The sequence below is a fragment of the Fringilla coelebs genome (genome assembly GCF_963513975.1).
Source record: "Fringilla coelebs genome assembly, chromosome: 5".
Classification (NCBI taxonomy): Eukaryota; Metazoa; Chordata; class Aves; order Passeriformes; family Fringillidae; genus Fringilla; species Fringilla coelebs.
The window spans coordinates 13,364,865-13,382,575 of NC_140033.1; the positions used below are offsets into that span (position 1 = coordinate 13,364,865).

A 17,711-nucleotide genomic window follows, 5' to 3' on the forward strand; every position below is an offset into this window, starting at 1 on the left:
TCCTCGGCAGCAGCTACACCCTCGTGCATAAGGCTGATGGGGGAAGGGAACGAGCGCGGGACCGACGACGTTGTGCAGGAGGAGGGGGAGGGAAGCCCGGGCTCTCCCGGGCAGCCGCCGCCGCCGCCTAAGCCAGCTTGGTCCGCAGCCAAACCCCACAGGAATGCAACGCGGTCACATGACCTCCGGCGGACGTGCAACTCCCTTCCCTCTCCAGGGACACCCTGCGCCATCTTGTATTGACGCAGTTACAAAGGCAGGCATGAGTTACTCCCCTCTCGCTCGTTTCCCGCTCCTCTCAGCACAGCCCCGGCACTATTCGGGAAGGAGAAGCCCAGGCCTGGTCCTGCTTTTCTTTTCGCCAGCTCTTCGGGGACGCCCTGCCCGCGGAGCTCTCCCTGGCGCTGAGATCATGGCGCCCGTTTTCTCCCTTTGCCTCCCCCGGCAGCTCCCGACCCTGCCCAGCTGCGGCTGCCCCTGCTGCAGGATGATGTCAGCGCCAGCCAATCAGGGCGCGCCGGGCCACCCGGGCCGGCCCGGCCATTGGCTGCCGCGCCGCTCCCGCCCCCCTCCTGACTCGGGCTCCGCCGCGGTTCGCTGCGGAGCCGCAGCCAAGGCACAAGTGCGGGGAGGGGAATAGGAGGGGAAGGGAAAAAAAAAAAAAGCCCTACACAAAAAACCGACAACCAAACCCACCAAGACGCCAGCCGCCATTTCGCGCAACAACAGGCAGAACCCGAGCGAGCAGCCCCAGCCAAGCGCCCTAAGGAGAGAGAGAGAAAGAAACAAGAGACACACGCACAGAAGAGTTAGACAGGAAAAAAAAATACCCATAGACTCCGCCATGATCACAAGAGGTTTAATCGCCCCCCCTCCTCCCTCAGACTTAATGCCCCATTACAGCCGCCTCCTTTGCGTCCAACCAGCTAGCAGATCCCTTCACCTCGGCTCCCTCCTGCCGCAGCAGCAGCTGTTTAGAGCCCCAAACTCTCTGTGCCCAAGGTGTGGGGGGGACGCTAGTCTATGGCGCTGCTGCTAACTGCTTCTCCAGTCACCCGAAAGTGGCGGCTCCATCGAGGCAGGGTAAGAGCTGCCAGCCCAGCTTTTATCTGGTGCCCCGAGTTTGCGCACTGAAGAAGGCTCGCTCAGCCCCTGGTGGGCGTCGAACGAAACCCCAGCCGCCGCCTCCCCTCCCTCCATCAGCCGTATCGCTGGAGGGGCTGAAGCCGGGCAGGGGAGGCAGGGCGGCGTAGGGGTACAGCGGGAGCTGGGAGGAGATATGGTGGTTAGAAAGACGGGCTGCTTACGAATGGCCGGAACTGTGCCTGCCCTGAAAGGCTGAGCGAGCTCCTGGCATTGGCAGCGCCCGCTGGTCTGGATGGAAGCACGCCATTCCTACTCCCCGAGCGCCGTTCCCTAACGGGCAAACGAGGCTCGTTCTCTGCTTGTCTCATTCCCTGCAGAACAGAAATGCCTTCAGCGAATGCACTCGCACTCGCTCTAAGGAAAGAAGGTTTCTCCCACTTGCCTTAGAGTCCTAAACGCTTCGAGGAAGATTCTCAGCCTCGAGAGTCTTACTGAAAGTTTCAGTCAAAACCTCCTGAGCAGGTCTGCAAAAATTCCCGCTCCTTTCTCGCTCCCCTCTTCCCCTCCCCTCAGGTAGTTCTTCTGCGTGTGTGAGATCCGGCGGGTCTGCCCGGCTTTTCGCGCAGTTTAGGCCGAAAATGTGCTGTCAGAGATTCATAAAGAACACGTATGCTGACAGCATCGACGGTCGTGAGGAAGAAGCCGGAGGCTGGGGGTGTGAGAGCGGCCGAGGAGGGAGTTTTGGCGTTTATTCCTCCGAGGATGCAGCTCTGACTCAGACACCCTCGCTCCCGCCCGCGCTCAGCCCCACAACAGGCCGGGACGGAGCCCCCGCCCCTCCCGCGCGGGCTGCGCCGCCGGGGCTGCGGATCGCCCCCGGCGCCAGCCCCCGCTGCCGCCGCCCCTCCTCCTCTGCCCTACTTCCCTCCTCACGGCCCCCCTGCCCAGCCCCTGCCGCAGTCTGGTGCCGCGGCCGCGCCCAGACCCCGGAGCCGTTCTGCGTGTTGCAAAATGGACTCTGAGGGCTTGGCGGGCGCGGGCTGCGCTCCCGGCCCGTAAGCAAAATGGCGGCTGTTTGGCTTCGCCTTGGTAACCCTGCCCCTGTCAGGCGGGGCCGGTGAGCCCCGTGCAGGGGGAGGGAGGGGAGAGCGGACGCCATTTTCCCAGAGAGAGGCAGTGACATAGAAGGGAGCGTAGGAGGCTGGAGGGAGGGAGGCACGGGAGCAGCGGCGGCAGCAGCGGGGTTTGTACACAGGTCCCAGGGCAAAGGCGCCTTTGAGCTGGTCCCTGTTGGGTTCTGCGCACTAAGCTAGGCTTGGGGGGAGGGGGGGGTCTCCTCTTTCCCTTTCTTTTACTAGAGCCTACTGAGGGCTGAGTCTTACCTAGGGTAGGGATATCCGCAGTGGGGCTGTTGCATTGTTTTGGTTGGGATAGAGAAGGGGCTCAGCTGAGGGGTCCTGCTGCCTGGCCTGTGACCATTACAGGTGAGTCTTTGGTTATTTACCAGCATATTCTGCTGTGGGTGCTTTGGGGGAGGAGGGGGGGTGGAAAAAGAGAGTGAAATGCGACGGGAATGTCTCATTACCTTCGGTGCGAGTATAACTCCTTCTCACCCTGAAATGTGTTTAATTTCTGTTTAAGTTTCCTTGAATTTGCTTTTCCTTTTGTGGGGTTTGGTTAAAAAATGGCAGGCTGTCGCTATATCTTATGAATATGGCGGGTTACTGTAACTGGAGGAGCTGAGGAGAATTTTTTGGCAGTTACGCCAGATTTATGCATTATGCTTGGAAAAAGAGCCAAAAGGAGCTATTATGTGACAACATAGGCTTCCTTGGGCTGGCGGTTTTCAGAACGGGTTTGTGCGTTATTGGGACTGCGTATTGAGTTTTACGAAGCTTGGGGAAGCGTATTCTTTTCCTCCATCCTGTATATTTTTGCTTTGTGGTACTAAAATGGCTCGTTATAGGCCTAATCTCTTTGCCTTCCACACCCCCGCCTCCTTGCCTGCCTCCCTCTTAATATCTCCGCTTCGTGGTGTAACCTGGACAAACGGAGAGCTGTCCCCAGGAGTTTCTGTGCCAATTTAAAAGGGGATCATTCTCCCCACCCCCTTTCTCGAGGCTGTAAGTAGTTGGACGGGTGCACCCCTTTCTTGCTTTAGTTTCTGCATCCAGTGTTCGCGTTCCCTGGGTGGCATATTTCATTCTCTTTCCTGGAGCAGTAAGTGTTGGTGGGTTCGACCGTATTGCTGCAGACACCGGGGAAGAGAAACAAACGGTTCACTGTGTACTACTAAATAGGGTAGAGAAACATAGTATAGCCTGATTATAAAGGTCCTGTATTCCCCCATACTCGGCTATTAGGGAATGTGCGGTGTCTGAAAGCCCTGAGGTCCCTAAAATGCTACATAACTACGTGTCGTCAAAAGCAGAAGTTCAGTGCTGCATCTAGATTTACGAATGTTTTAGTCTGTTTATTTACAGTAGCTTAAAGGAATAATAACGAAGCATTTTTGTTACTCAGGGTTCAGATCAGAGAACAGCAGGAGATATCCATGGCAGTACTTGCAATGCATGATTAATTGGTTATCATCACTATACTTTTGAAGTTACTTTTTAAAAAATGTGGAGCAAATTTATTAATTTCCCTCTTTTGTCCTTTAGAGATTCTAAAAATGGCGGCCTCAGGCTGATGTTGTGGTAATCTAATCAGCTCGGGTCCTCCACACCCCATGCAGTGCGTTTGTCTGCAGCATATTAGTGTCTTACTATGTTAAAATGAAAAGGCTGTTCCTTTCAAATAACGTACAAAACAACTCTTGACTTTACTGCGATTTAAAAATGTTGTGTTCCAGCTGATTAATTTTATTGGTTATGTGTGTGAAAGGCAAGTGAACGAGACCACTCTTGTCGGGGAGAAGGGGGGTGGAAAGAGGCAACAGACTCAAGCAGCTCCTTCGAGGGGTGTGTATGTGGTGCTGTAAGGTAATATGTATGTCGGTTTAGTAAATTGGAAAGGCTCCTGCGTTTGTGATCGATACTGTACAGCTGTCTGTCCTACTAACGACATAAAATCAGTAATATTTATCAACAAGGGTCGTGGATTACGATCACTAAGACAGTCAGCTAAATTCTTTGTGGTAACACATTTGTGAACGTCACGTTCATCTTCCAGGAAATACCTTCACTGGACGTCGGTGTAGTAATTCCATATATTCATAGTTAGAGGATACAGAATGAATTTAAGGGAATAATGCACGTGAGATTATAACCTGTTACTTTATTTAAAGACACAGAATTTCTTCTGCTGCCATGTAATTTTGGCATTACCTTTTTTTCCTTCAGTTTATTTTGTATATTGCTATATAAATTGTATATGTGATAATACACATACAAGTACTGAGCGAAGATTCGTAACGTCTAATTTTTTTCCTAAATGAAATATGAACCATTTAGTATCACCACTATAAATATGTTTGAGTGGGGGGAAGGGAGGTCACAAGGATTCATTATTTGGTAGTTGGTGTAGTGTACTCTGATACGTACTATGCAGCTGCAAATTGTTAAGCAGCAATAACAAAAAATAAATTTTCACCTTTTTTTAATGCCTGTCTTTAATCTTGTCCTTTAAATTAATGAGATATGAATTCCTATTCCAGTATAGCTTTAGAACCTTCTGGATTTAAGAAATCAGAAGTGAGGTATTGAAGTAGCAAAGCTGTCTTCAATCTCTGACGAATTTTAATTTGAATACCATTTAGAAGCACTGATGTAGGATTTAAGGTATACTTGAACAGTAAGACTTTTACGGTATTGTTAATGCATGCCTTTAGTGTGTTTTGAGGCCAAAGGCTGAGTGATTTCATTAATTCTCCAGTAATGCATGCTCCCATCGTCTTTATTTGTATAAATACAATTTTTTCTTCTAAGCCATGTCTTATTCTCTCTATTTAAAAGTACATGAAAAAGACAAAGAATATATGGAAGCCTTTATGGAAACCTTTTGCCTTTTTCTTTCCTTGCCTTCATTTGAAAGCTCCTGTTCTTGATGCTATACAGTCTGCAGCTCTTCATGGCTTCTGTCATATTCTCAAGCAGACATCTGATTGACAATTATAGGAAAATAACCTTGTATGCTTTACAAAAAGTGTTTGGGGGAGAGTAATGAAATAACCCAAAAAATACTAGTTTTCAAATTTTACAGGTTATTTTATGCACTAAGAACCTCTTGGGAATTTAGAGATCTTCCAGAGTTTTCCTGTATGAGTTTTAATGACTCAGTTTGCCTTCGTGACTCAGTTTCTCCATTTGTATAAACAGATTGGTGATTTGTTTTAAGGAGATGAGACTACAAAACAAATTCTACCTTTATTTATTAACTCCATTGATTTTTTATTTGTATATTAATAAATAATGAAATACCCCCCCACCCGCAAAACTAATACAAGGTTCTTGAAAGAAGGAAGGTCTGAAATCGAAATTCCTTCTATTTTAAGACGTTTCTTTTCCACAAACATTGTGTCACAAATTCAATAATATGGATTGGACTTATGAATCCATTTATGTATCTTTAAGTTTTTCCTATCTAAAGGAGAAATTTGCTTAATTGTCACTTAGGCTTTTGGGTGAGTTTTTTTGCCATCTGGGAAATTCCAGAGGGGAAATAATATTGACTCTTTAGACTAAATCTAGGGAAAGTTTCTCTTAGGACTAAGTAACCTCTTCAGGTTACTTTGAGGTAATGCAGCTCCTGATTTCTCTTGAACAGTTTCAGCATACACAACTGTTAAAGTTCTGTTGGAAAGTAGCAGTAATACAGAAATCAGTGTCACACTGAAGGCTGAAGTGTTTCTCCAGTTCTGTTCTTGGTTTGACTAAGGACAGTCTTAATTTTGCATGCATGCTAATACTAATTTTAGTAAGGACTATTTGTGGGACTGAGTTAAGGAGCGGTGTATGTAATTGTAGAATCATGGTATTGTTCTAACTAGATTAATGTAAATGAAGGTTTAATGAAAGTATTTTGCTGTTGTCATGTGACATTCTAATAAAGTTTAGTGGGAGGGGCATAGATGGGTAAAGATATAAAATAGAACCCAATTCAGACTTCTGCAGAGATCCTAAAGAAGTGCATCTGTGTTATTTGCCTCATGACTTCCATACAAATGAGCATTTGTGAATCTCTCAAAACCAGATTTTGTTGGACAGTGTTTTTTCAACAGGTACACTGTTTAAGTGTTACCACTGTGCAAATAGTTGTGATTTATTGCTGAGAGTGACACTTAAGACATCTCTGGGGGGAAAAAATTTCCACAGATGAGAAACGTGGATTTGGGAAAAAATCCTCAATTCTATACTTCCAAATTCTGGATTATTTAAAATATTAATTGTAGCGGTCTTTTGAATGGTGCAAGATGGATATTTCTATCTACTTCAGTGTTCACATTTTCTTAGCAACAGGAGAGTTGTACCCACAAGACCTAATCTCTTTGAGGATCCAAAATTCTGCTCATGACCTTCACATTACAGAAAAAACCTGCAGTAGTTGTGTTCAAAGAAAACCTGCTGTTAACCTTTAAGGCCTAACAAACAAGTACTTAAAAGAAACCTTTTCAGGGTTTCATATACTTGCTAGGAGATAGTGCGATTATATTTATTTCCTTTTGCAAATCTTAATGTAATAATGAAACGGGCAAGATTTAAGTTGTGTTGGTAGTTAGAAGATTTTAATAAGGTTATCTCTAAACCTTTGAAGACAGTTTTATTGCATAGAGTATATTTTTTTAACATGCCTGACCTAGGTGGTTTTGTATCTTATTTTTCAAAATTAAAATATGGGTAAGAACTATAGTAAATCAGTGTCCATTCAAGTTATGTGTTTCAAAAGTGAATGTGAAGAATATATTATAGTAGCATGCAGATTGCGTCCTGTGCAAGTATGTTTGTTAATTTTGCATATTGTATTACCAGAGTGCTACCTCTTGTTTAATGTGATAGTTCATACACTGCTTAGATGGAGATCCAATGCTGTAAACCTAAGTGAGACTTTAAAGGGACCAGCAATTTTGCAAATCAGGCACTTTACAAAATAGTATTGTTCCTAGTTTGAGAGTTTAAAATTAGCTCTTAGATAGTTTAGATACTAAAATTTCATATTGCAGGCTCATGTTAAGGAAAGCTTTTTTTATTTTATTCTCATTTGTAGTTGTGTTTTTTGTATTTTATGCCATCATAATCTTGGTAATCATTCACTTTTATATCTTCATCACAAAAGTAAATTGCCTTCAAGTTCAAAGACAAGATGATAAGACTAAATTTTAATGACATTATTGTACTTTATATTGCAACTTGAGAAGGAAGCCATATAATCTGTTGTTGGCCCCCTTATCATATAATGGTGTGGAGTTGGAAGGGACCTTCAAAACCACTTTGTTCCAGTGCCCGTGCCATGGGCAGGGACACCTTCCACTAGACCAGGGTGCTCAAAGCCTCATCAAAGTCTGGCCTTGAACTTCCAGGAATGGGACATGAGCCGCTTCCCTGCACAACGTTTTTCTAGTGCCTCAACACCCTCACTGTGAAGAATTTCTTCCTACCATCTAATCTGAATCTCTCATCTTTCAGTTTAAAACTGTAAGCCCTTGTCCTATTACTATCTACTCATGTAAAAAGTCACTCTCCTCCTTTTTTATAAGCCCCTTCTAGGTACTGAAAGGCTTCATTAAGGCATTTGGAGCCTTCTCTTCTCCAGGCTGAATAGCACCTGTTCTCTCAGCCTTTGTAGGAGAAGTGCTTAGGACTCTGGATTATCCCTGTGACCTCCTCTGGTTCTGCTCTAACAGGTGCACTTCTTTCTTGTGTTGCAGACCCCAGAACTTGACAAAGAACTGCAGGTGGGATTTCTTGAGGGGCAGAATCACCTCCCTTGACCTGCTGCCCACACTGCTTTTGATGCAGCCCAGGGCATGGTTGACTTTCTGAGCTGGGAGTGCACACTGCCGAGTTGTGTCGTGCTGCTTGTAAACCAGCACCTGCAAGCCTCTGTCCTCCTCAGGGCTCTTTCTCCACCTGTTCTCTGGCCAGCCTGTACTTGTGCTTCCCGGATGCAGGTGCAGCACCTTGCACTTGGCCGTATTGAACTTTGGGAGGTTCACACAGGCCCACCTCTCAAGGTGTCAGGGTCCCTCTGGGTGATATCCCTTCCCTCCAGCCTGTTGGCCACACCACAGAGCTTCATGTCATTGACAGACTTGCTGAGAATTAATTGTGTCACCAACAAAGATTTTAAACAGCCATAGTCCCAAAACCAGTTCATGAGGAGTGCCACTCATCACTTGTCTCCACTTTGACATAGAGCTTGACAGCTTTTGCAGCTTGTACGAGTGCAGCCATGCGGCCAGTTCCTTGTTCACCAAATGGTCCATCCATCACATTCGTGTGTCTCCATTTTGGAGTTAAAGATGTGCAGAACAGTTATATATCAGTCACAGAAACTGATAAAACTAATAGCCTGTATTTGCCACTCACAAAATTTGAAGTTCTATATAGAATGGTAGATTCGGGTCTTTTACCTTGACGAGTTCTGAATATTTAAATTTGTTTGGTGTTCATTACTTTTTAACTCTTCTAAATTGATAGGACTGAAGATACTTCTTGACAGTTGGTGATGCTCTTAGCTTGCCTTAAGTAGACAGAGGGACTTGACTTCTAATTAGAATGGTTATAATGGGCCTGAGTTGAAAACTGTATCACAAAACAGATGATAGTCAAGTCTAGGTGGTTAATCCCGTTTTAATAAGGAGTTGTTTTAGTCAGTTCAGTTTAAACTGAAGACTTGAGAATTACAGCAACATATATAACTTTTGAGGAAGGTACAGAGTGATTGCATGTCTCTTGGTTTCCAAACCTATCATTCTAGAACTGTGAAAAAATACATGAATATTTTATATATAATTTATAAACAATACAGTAGTTATTTTACTGGTGATAAGGGTAAGATTCCTCCCTCAAATGCCTTACCAAGTGATTCCACTGATTTTTTTTATTTTGCTTAGGATAGGAATGTTTGATGTGAATCTTAAATATTTTTAATATTATGAAGGATTTTTATGAATGACCGTGTTGTGGGGTTCTTTTAAGTGCTTGTTCCCTGTCTTACTTTCCAGTGATATCTTTTGTGTTGAAAGACAAAAGCCAACACTGCTTTTTGTTCCCTTCTGTGTGGTAGTAGTAGTGAAAATTAAAGTTGTTTATTGAGCTTCCATCACTGGGCAGAATTTCTTTGTGCTTATTTAAAAATCAGGTGTTTCATGTCTCTTGTTACTATAATTGAAAAATGTATGGAAGCCTCCATTGAAAACACAAAGCTATAGAGTTAAAATGCATGGAATGGGAATTTCTTAATTCAAATAACGCAGTTTTACAAAATAATTGTAGTTTAAAATAAATTCAGTTTTGTTTTCTTGAAAGTCGGAAGGATCTTTTGATCGTACACTTCTGTAATTTTTTGTGTGTCCTTGAACATGAAATAATCCCTCCATCTGTTCTCTCATTTTTTCTTGCCTGTATCCTCCCCAAGTTTTTGTAAAGAACATTGAAATACTGCCAAGTTGTTATGAAAAGATATAGTCCAGGTTGAACTGTAGTTAATGGGGTTCTTCTAACTGCCAGAAAGAATTAGAAGTTTGTGTTTGAAAGAATGTGACTTTCTGACTTGCTTGTGTTTCGGTTCCTAGGCATAGGTGTAGCAGTTAGGTGAATGTCTACAAATAGCTGCCATGAGTAAAAGTAGAAGCACTGTTGGGCTGTTTAGGTAAATCAAATGTCACGGATAAAAGAGGAGCTAGTTTTTGAAATCTACACAAGTGAAAACATATCAAAACAAAAAAATGCTTAGCTGAAGTCAGACTTGAAATAAATAGAAAGAATTTACTTTTTCTGTAGTAGGTAGCTAATAATTACAGTAGACTCCCAATTCTTATTGAGCAGTATAGAAAAAATTAATTAGCTTTTTTGGGATCATGAAGCCCTCAAAATATTTATAGTATTGAAGGCAATGCCAGTATTTATTTTTAGCCATGTATTTTTTCACCCCAAAATCTGTACTTGTTTGGAGAAATATTGGTGAATGAATTGCCATGAGGGATACTGTTATATTTAATAAAAAATGAATAGACTTAGCCCATACAGTTTAGACATGAATTTGGGTGTTCTTGCAGAATGTGGACTTGTATATACTTGCAGAAAATTATTTTTTTAAGATGTTTGTCAAGAATAATAATGTAAGATAACAGGTAAAATGTTTTCACTGAGAGTAATTGCCAAGTCACATACAGGCAGTTTGTCTAAGTTTAATCAACAGCTTTTTATCATTTTGTGCTAGATGAAGAAATACTCATTTGCAGTAAAATAGTTGATGCAAAAAATGACATAAAGCCAAGATATTTTTACTGGGAAACTGCTTTATTAGTGATCCTATCCTTTGAATTTTTCTTTAAAGGCATTTTACATTTTTCAGTGATAGACTATAACAGGCTAATGTTAGGAAGCTAATGTATACTTCTCCAGGCAATATGCAATATTGCTATGAAAAAATAATCTTACACCTCTTCATGTGCTGAACTTGTTTTGTATTTTACTGTTCCTTGGCTCTCTAGCTCAAATAATTGATGGTTTTTGAATGGCTAGGACATTTTTGTGTAATTTATTTTCAGAAGTATATCAGGTGTTTAGTAAACTTACATCAAGCAATTGGTAGTTAATTTTCAATCCTGGATGTTGAGTTCTGAAATAGAAAACCTATAATCTGTAAGCGTGGTGTGTGTTAGTATATCTCTGTTTACTGTTTCTTTGATTCTTGTTCAATAAAATAATCCTTATTCTTTCTGTAACTGCTTTTACCTTTATTTCCCTTCTACCACTCATTCTTTTTCTCTTCCTAGTCCCATATTTTGTCTAACTTCCACTGAGAGAAGAAAAGGAGTGAAGAGAGAGAAGAGGTAAGGTCAAGACTTCATGTTTAAGGGACTAGCATAAATATTTGAGGAAGAGACCTTGCTTTCACTCACAGGAGTAAGCAAGAGCAGCACTATTGGACCAGATAGTAAAGGAAAATAGCTTATGTCCGGTGGAAAGCAGCTTTGGTGTGTAGCAGAGGCTTGGCTAAACTGGCAGGCTGACTCTTGGTTTGTACTCAAAAGCATGGCTTGCTTTGTGCAGGCTAGAGTCTGAGTAGTGCATCTTACGACCTGTGTACCAATGAAAACCTAGTGACATGATGGAAGCTCAAGTTTTTTATGCATAAATCTTGGATACCATGAACGAGGCAGGGATCTTTTTCTCTATTTTAGAGACTAAAGTCTGGCCAATTCATAAAGTTTGGCTGTCATTCCAAACCTGACTGTGATCTTTATTGAGTGTAAAATCCTGCATTTGTCTCAGGGTGTTCATAAGCTGAAACAGGTTGCCCAGAGAAGTTGTGGCTGTCCCATCACTTGAAGTGTTGAAACCCAGGTTGGATGGAGACCCTGAGCAACCTGGTAGCAGAGGTGTCCCTGCCTATGGCAGGGATGTTGGAACTGGATCATCTTTCAGGTCACTTCAAACCCAAGCCATTCTGTGATTCTCTGCTAGTAAATTTTGCTTATTGGCACTATTTTAAAAGCATAGTTGGAGGAGGAGTCTTACTTTGTAGTTGGTTGTAATAACAGTGCTTCTAAAATAAGTTGGTCTAATGATTAAGTAGGTTTGTGTCAGTACAACAAATAATGTGATAAAACAGAAATTTGACAGGGCTGGGAACTTAGTAGCCTTGAATTCTCTGAAGCTTACTGAAAATCCAAAAGGAGGTGGGGGCAGCTATGGGCAGTGTCCTGTGAGAAACAGGGAGAGGAAGCATAATGATTTTAGCCATTAGTCACGTGTGACTTCAAACCAGCCATAGCAAGTACTTTTTTGGGTTTTTGTCTGTCTGACAGGGTACATTAGAAAGAGGTTAGATGGACATGATTGCTGACAATGTGTAGGTGACCCTGGACAGCATAGGAAGATATTGAGGGGCTTGTGAGTGAGGCTAGAAGCAGTTAATATTGTGATGTGGAAGAAGATACTGCTGAGGGGGATATAGAGAGTATTAAATCAGTGGGAATGTTTGAGCACACGCTCCAAATACCAGATTTCTTCTAGGACAAGTTGTTTCTTCTATACGATTTGCAGGACTTGGTCATTAATTGGTCTTCATTTGTATATTTGAGTGCGCCTCCTGTGTCTTATTTTTCCTGCTCCCCTTTTTTTGTTTCAGCACAGATTAGAAGTAAGCTAAGTTATCTGTTAGGTTACCATAGAAAGCAGCAAACAGTAGGAAAGGTCTGAATTTGGACTTGGAGTTGTTTCTAAGTCTGTGAAGTTCTTACTGCAGTGGTGTAACATCTGGAAGTTGGATATCCATCCTAATCTCTTAGGAAATCTGTTGAGTTCTGGAGCATGTTAGGAGAAACAGAGAAAACTTCCTTGTGTTTAAGATTAGTCATTTATTCATGTATTCTGCTTCTAGGTCTGATTAAAGGCGTGTTACCTCCTGAGAAACAGACAGCAATGAATAAATACTCATTACTTTATACATTTATTTTATGGTATGTGTATATATGCTGCTTATTTTTTCCATATTTGTGTTGATAAAGTATATACATGTATACACATGCACAGTATAGTTCATTATTTGAATGATACCTAGAGTGTACTATTAAAATGCCAGTCTCTTGCTAATTTTAAAAATAATCTCATTTCTTGTTAGACTTGTGTGCTCAGAGCAGTAGTAGAAAGCCGCAGTTTAGAAAAGCATGATTTTATTTAATGAAATCTTCTTTAAATCTTCCCTCTTATTCCTTTCCAATTAAAAAGAAAGTTAAAAAATCAAACAAACCCAACAAACAAACAGAACCCAGCACACACCTCCCAAACCAAAAACAAACAAAAAAATTCCAAAGGAGGGAAAAACCTGTAGGTAGGAAAGCCAAGTAGTAAAACTTAGTTTGTTGGCCTTGTGACAGTTCAGGACATTAGTTTTCACTCTGTGTTTGTGGAGTCTGACAAACTATTGATAGTTGCGTTTTTAGTTAGATTTCTCTTGTATAGATTGTGCCAGGGCCTAGGTATATCAGCTTTCTTGTGGATTTCTTGTGGTCAAGGGTGGTTCCCATGACCATGGGTTAAAATCTGGCCTGTAAATCTGAAGGAAAGTATGACAAGAATTGCTTTTGCTCATGATTGCAAAATGTGTGTACACATATGATGTAATTGGAGGGAGGAGGAGAATGTTTAGATTGTATTCTCCATAAATGCTGTTCACACATAGAAGATGCATGGTGAGGTAATAAAATGCAATAAAACAGAATACTTACTTTTGGTCTTCTATTACCTGAGATGAGTTTGTATAAACAAGTGACAATAAGATATGCAGGAGTCAGCAGAGGTCTGAAAGCAGTAATGCAATCTTGGAAATCTTTGCATCTTGCCTGAAAGACCTTATTGATATGGGAGACAGTAATTAGTTTTGTAGTCCTTTGTAACTTTGGAGCCAACCTGGACTCACAGTAGTGTGAATTTTCTACTGGGAGCAAATGGAAACTGAGTAGAACACTTCTACATTCAAACTGCCTTGAAGTTACAACCAGGTTAGCATTGCGTGCTGGTTAAACTGAAGGGTCTTGCTTAACTCAAGACTGTCATGTTTGTGTGTTTTAACACTGATTTATTTTTTATCTGTAAATCTTGTAACTCTTCTTCCTTGGTCAGTGCTTGGACAGAAAATTGTCTGTTTCAGCAATTTCTTTTGTTGCTTCAAGTTGATTCCCTTAAGATTTGTACACATTTCATGAAAATGAGCCTTCATATATACTGTGTGTATTCTGATACTTCATATTGCTCCAGGAAATGGTTATTAATTTCTTGCCTGGATTTAAAGGTGTGAGGGAAGGGGTTTCCAAATACTTGTAGTTTAGCAAAAGAGAGCATCTTCATCTTCTGTGCTTGTATTGAGGGGAAATAAGCTCTTCATAAGCATGAGGTGAACTGTCCATTGCTGGGTAAATTGAGAAACAATGTAACTTGTTAGGTGTTGGAGGGGGGGGAACTGACGATTATTCCTGGCCCTTTCAGGTACTCAATTTACTACATATGGGAAAGTTACTGCTTTTACCTTTTATGTGTTTTGTAATAGACATTTCAAGTTACATAATTTTGCTTTTAAGGAAAGATAGTTGTCATATGTAGATAGGTTAGAAGGTTTTGATTAGTTTAACTCTAGTTATGTGGATTCTGTATATAGACCTTGTGAAAATACAGAGTATAGGGATGGTAATTTGGTTAGTATATAAATACTTCTGTAGTGACATTAGTTAAGGACTTCGTGGTGAAGTTGTATATATCAGTATAAAATCTAAATAATTATCTTAAACTAGCACTGTTGCGTCTAATGAAATAGCCTAATTATAGGCTAATTAGAATTAGATTTTTCTCCTTAAACCTCTGTGTTTAGGAAGATCCTGGTAATTTGCTTTGCAGAGCTGATCTGTGATGAAATCTCCCAAATCTTGGAACATCTAAACCATCTAATAATTATTTTTTTATCTTGTAATTGTTGATGGGTGATAACTGCAGAGAAAAATATTAAAGAACTTTACATGTATACAAAATTCATAAAAACAGAAACAAAAATATTTAGTGTTTTTGTAATGCCTAGTGATGTGAGAAACTTGAACTGATCTAGGAATCCATGTACTTAAGTTAATTTAGTCTTCTGTGTATGTGGGAAAATTCTTATATTCAAGATAGGATATAATTTAACTGTAAGCTTAATTCATGGTTCCACTTGCGTCCCTTTATAAATTAGAAAACAAATGTTAAGTTTCAAGTTGCTTTGAATCTGTTCCTAACTTCTATAATAAATGTATTTTTTCTAACTTCTGTATACTTTCTGTATTTGTCACATGACAACAGAATCTGGAAATTGTTCATCGAAAGGGAAAAACAAGGAACGGTGACACTGTCTGTAAAAGTTGTCAGAGATGTGAAGAAGAATAGCAGAAACAACTTTTATTAATAATTTTTCCTCTTTGGTTTTTGTAGTATTAGACCTAAACATTGTTTAAAAACCTCCCAACAAACTAGAAACCCTCATCGTGTTGTAATAATAATATTACTGTAAGTATTATAAGTAGTTATGCTGTCTTGATATATGTCTCTTAAGGATTTTTTTTATGTTTAAGACAAATAAATTGTTACTGGTGTTGCCACCATCTCTTACTGATTATTTTGTAAAGTTTTGTATGTGTACCTAGACTAGAGCTTTAATATTCTTAGGCATACAGCATAGGGTCTAGCAGGTTAAACACTACTGATGTAATTTCAGGAGATCACACCCTTGTGTTCTGATTCAAGAACTGAGCTGTCTATATTTGGGGGTTTTTCCTCCTTTCTATACCAGTGGCAAAGTTAAGTTTTTTCTCCTGATGTGACACAAGTGATCTTAGCAGGATATGAGAGAAAGGAAACATGTGGTCTCTGCTAGACCACAGAATAATGTTGTTTTAGTGGAATACCTCAGGGATAATGTATAAGTTATTTCCTGTTCCTTAAAACATAAATTGTGTTCTCTGTACAAAGCCACAGAGATTAATATTTTGGAATGTTTTATGCTCTTATACTTCTGGATTTTGAGTACAATTAATTTATACAAAAAAGGGCCGTGGTGTCATAAACAAAGTGGATCGTAAGAAGTATGGTGAGGCTTCAGGTATTTTAGATCTGATGCAGCTGTTGAGTCAAAAACTCCTGTGTATTCTCTAGAGACAAAGAGAAGTGCCATTAAAAGTGTAAACCATTATGAGTGAATGGTGAAGTGTGATTGGTGTGAAGAGGTTGATCTTGTACAAGATAAATGTTTTAACCAGATTGAACAGAAATTTGTCTGGGTTTTGAGATGAACATTTTATTATTAGGGCAAGATAAACTTTTTTACTGCAACTAAATAAAAGCAAAATTTATTTGAATAAGGGATTTTTTTTTTCTCCTATACTAAAGCTGTAGGGTGATTATGAGAAAATTTGGTGAATTTAAGGAATTGCCAAAATGCTTTCAGAGCTTAGAGTGTACTATTACTAATGGAGTAGACTGTAACAAAATTGTTGTTAATTAAGGTACAATAGGTGAGCCACTTTGCCCAGTAAAGAGCTGATCAATGAACTTGGGACTAGCAGATTTTATATGGTGGCTTTTAACTCTGTGACCCTGAAATTAACTGGAGAAACCAGTGTGATCTTCCTATCTTTCAAATTCATGTACTGCTTGAAGATGAATGTACCTATGAAGACAGTTTCTTAAAGGCCATGGATGACAGTTTGTCAGAGTTCTGAAAGAATAATTACTTGAAATAGATGGATACTTGCAGGAGTTGGAAAGTACCAAATCATGACAGCAGATAGTATTTTATGACTCATGTAAAATACCAGGCTTCAAAGGATAAGCAATCTCTTCATAGATAAAATTCCCCAGTGGTTGTGTTATTTTCTTTCTGAACTTATAAAAATACTGGGAATATTAGTATGTCATGACAATGTTTCAGATTCTGACATGGTGGAAAATAATTATTTTCCATTGTTCCAAATTTAACATCACTGTAGGGATCGTAATTGGATGGCCTATATATAAGGTCACAGTTTTGTTTAATAAGTGGGTGTAGTATTATTAATTTATCCTAGATCTCCCCCCACTCTCATTATGGGCATTTGTTGAGGATGGCTACTCATAAATAATGAGCAATGTTTGTTTGAATTAACTTGGCCATGTAGGAATTGCAAGCCAGTGACTATCTTCATTCTTCCCTACTGAACTATAGGCAAAGGAAAAGCTTTAGGGAGTTCTGTGTGTGTGATTAGAAGGTGGTAAAAACCAGTGAGTTAGTATTGCAATCATGTTCCACTTCCTTTTAGATAAAACATCTGTTTAATGGTCTTCAGGCAAAAAAAATCTTGATTCCTCTAGTTTCTGACCTTATTCAGTGTAGATCAGGTTATTAGAATTTTTTTCTGAATTCTGACTAAGCTGTATAGGGCAGGAAGTTGAGGAAGTTGGTTTTGGTTGAGTCCCCCCCTTTTTTTGTTGGTTTTGTTTTGTTCTGTTGGTTTTTTGTTTGTTTTGTTGTTTTTTTTGTTGTTGGATTTTTTTAGCACAAATGGTGGTGTATTTGCATTGTCATGAATGAGGGCATGCATAAGCCATTGATCTATACATACATCTATACATATGTATACATCTACGTAAATCTATACATAGCTATAATACATTCATGGCTCTTCTTTTTCTGCATTACATTTTAAAAAAGCCCCAAATATCACTTGATTATCAGATTTGGTGAGCATTTCTGCTTGATTATCAGATTTGGTGAGATTTTCTGTGTTGACAGTGGAGGTCACTTGAATTTATGATGATTGGGTAGTTTTATGTAAGTTTGGAGATGTCACAGCCCATGAGACAGCTTTCTAAATGTATTCCTCACTTCCATCAGTCTCCAGGGTATTTTTGTCTGCGTTATCTTACAGCTGATGCTCTACCTGGTCAGAAGCATTTAAA

The 17,711-nt window shown here is 40.4% G+C and overlaps 1 protein-coding gene across 3 annotated transcripts in view; it reads left to right on the forward strand.

The window, feature by feature from the left end:
* Nucleotides 1-2,332: 2,332 nt before the first annotated feature.
* The window catches only part of KMT2E (lysine methyltransferase 2E (inactive)), a 56,482-nt gene continuing 41,103 nt past the window's right edge, over nucleotides 2,333-17,711 (forward strand). For 2 of the 3 annotated variants that reach the window (XM_084206454.1, XM_084206456.1), the window contains exons 1-2: nucleotides 2,333-2,570; nucleotides 11,027-11,083. The gene's annotated coding sequence lies outside the window, so the exon portion shown is untranslated. The remainder of the gene's footprint in view (nucleotides 2,571-11,026; nucleotides 11,084-17,711) is intronic. The other variant, XM_084206455.1, reaches the window with a different exon arrangement.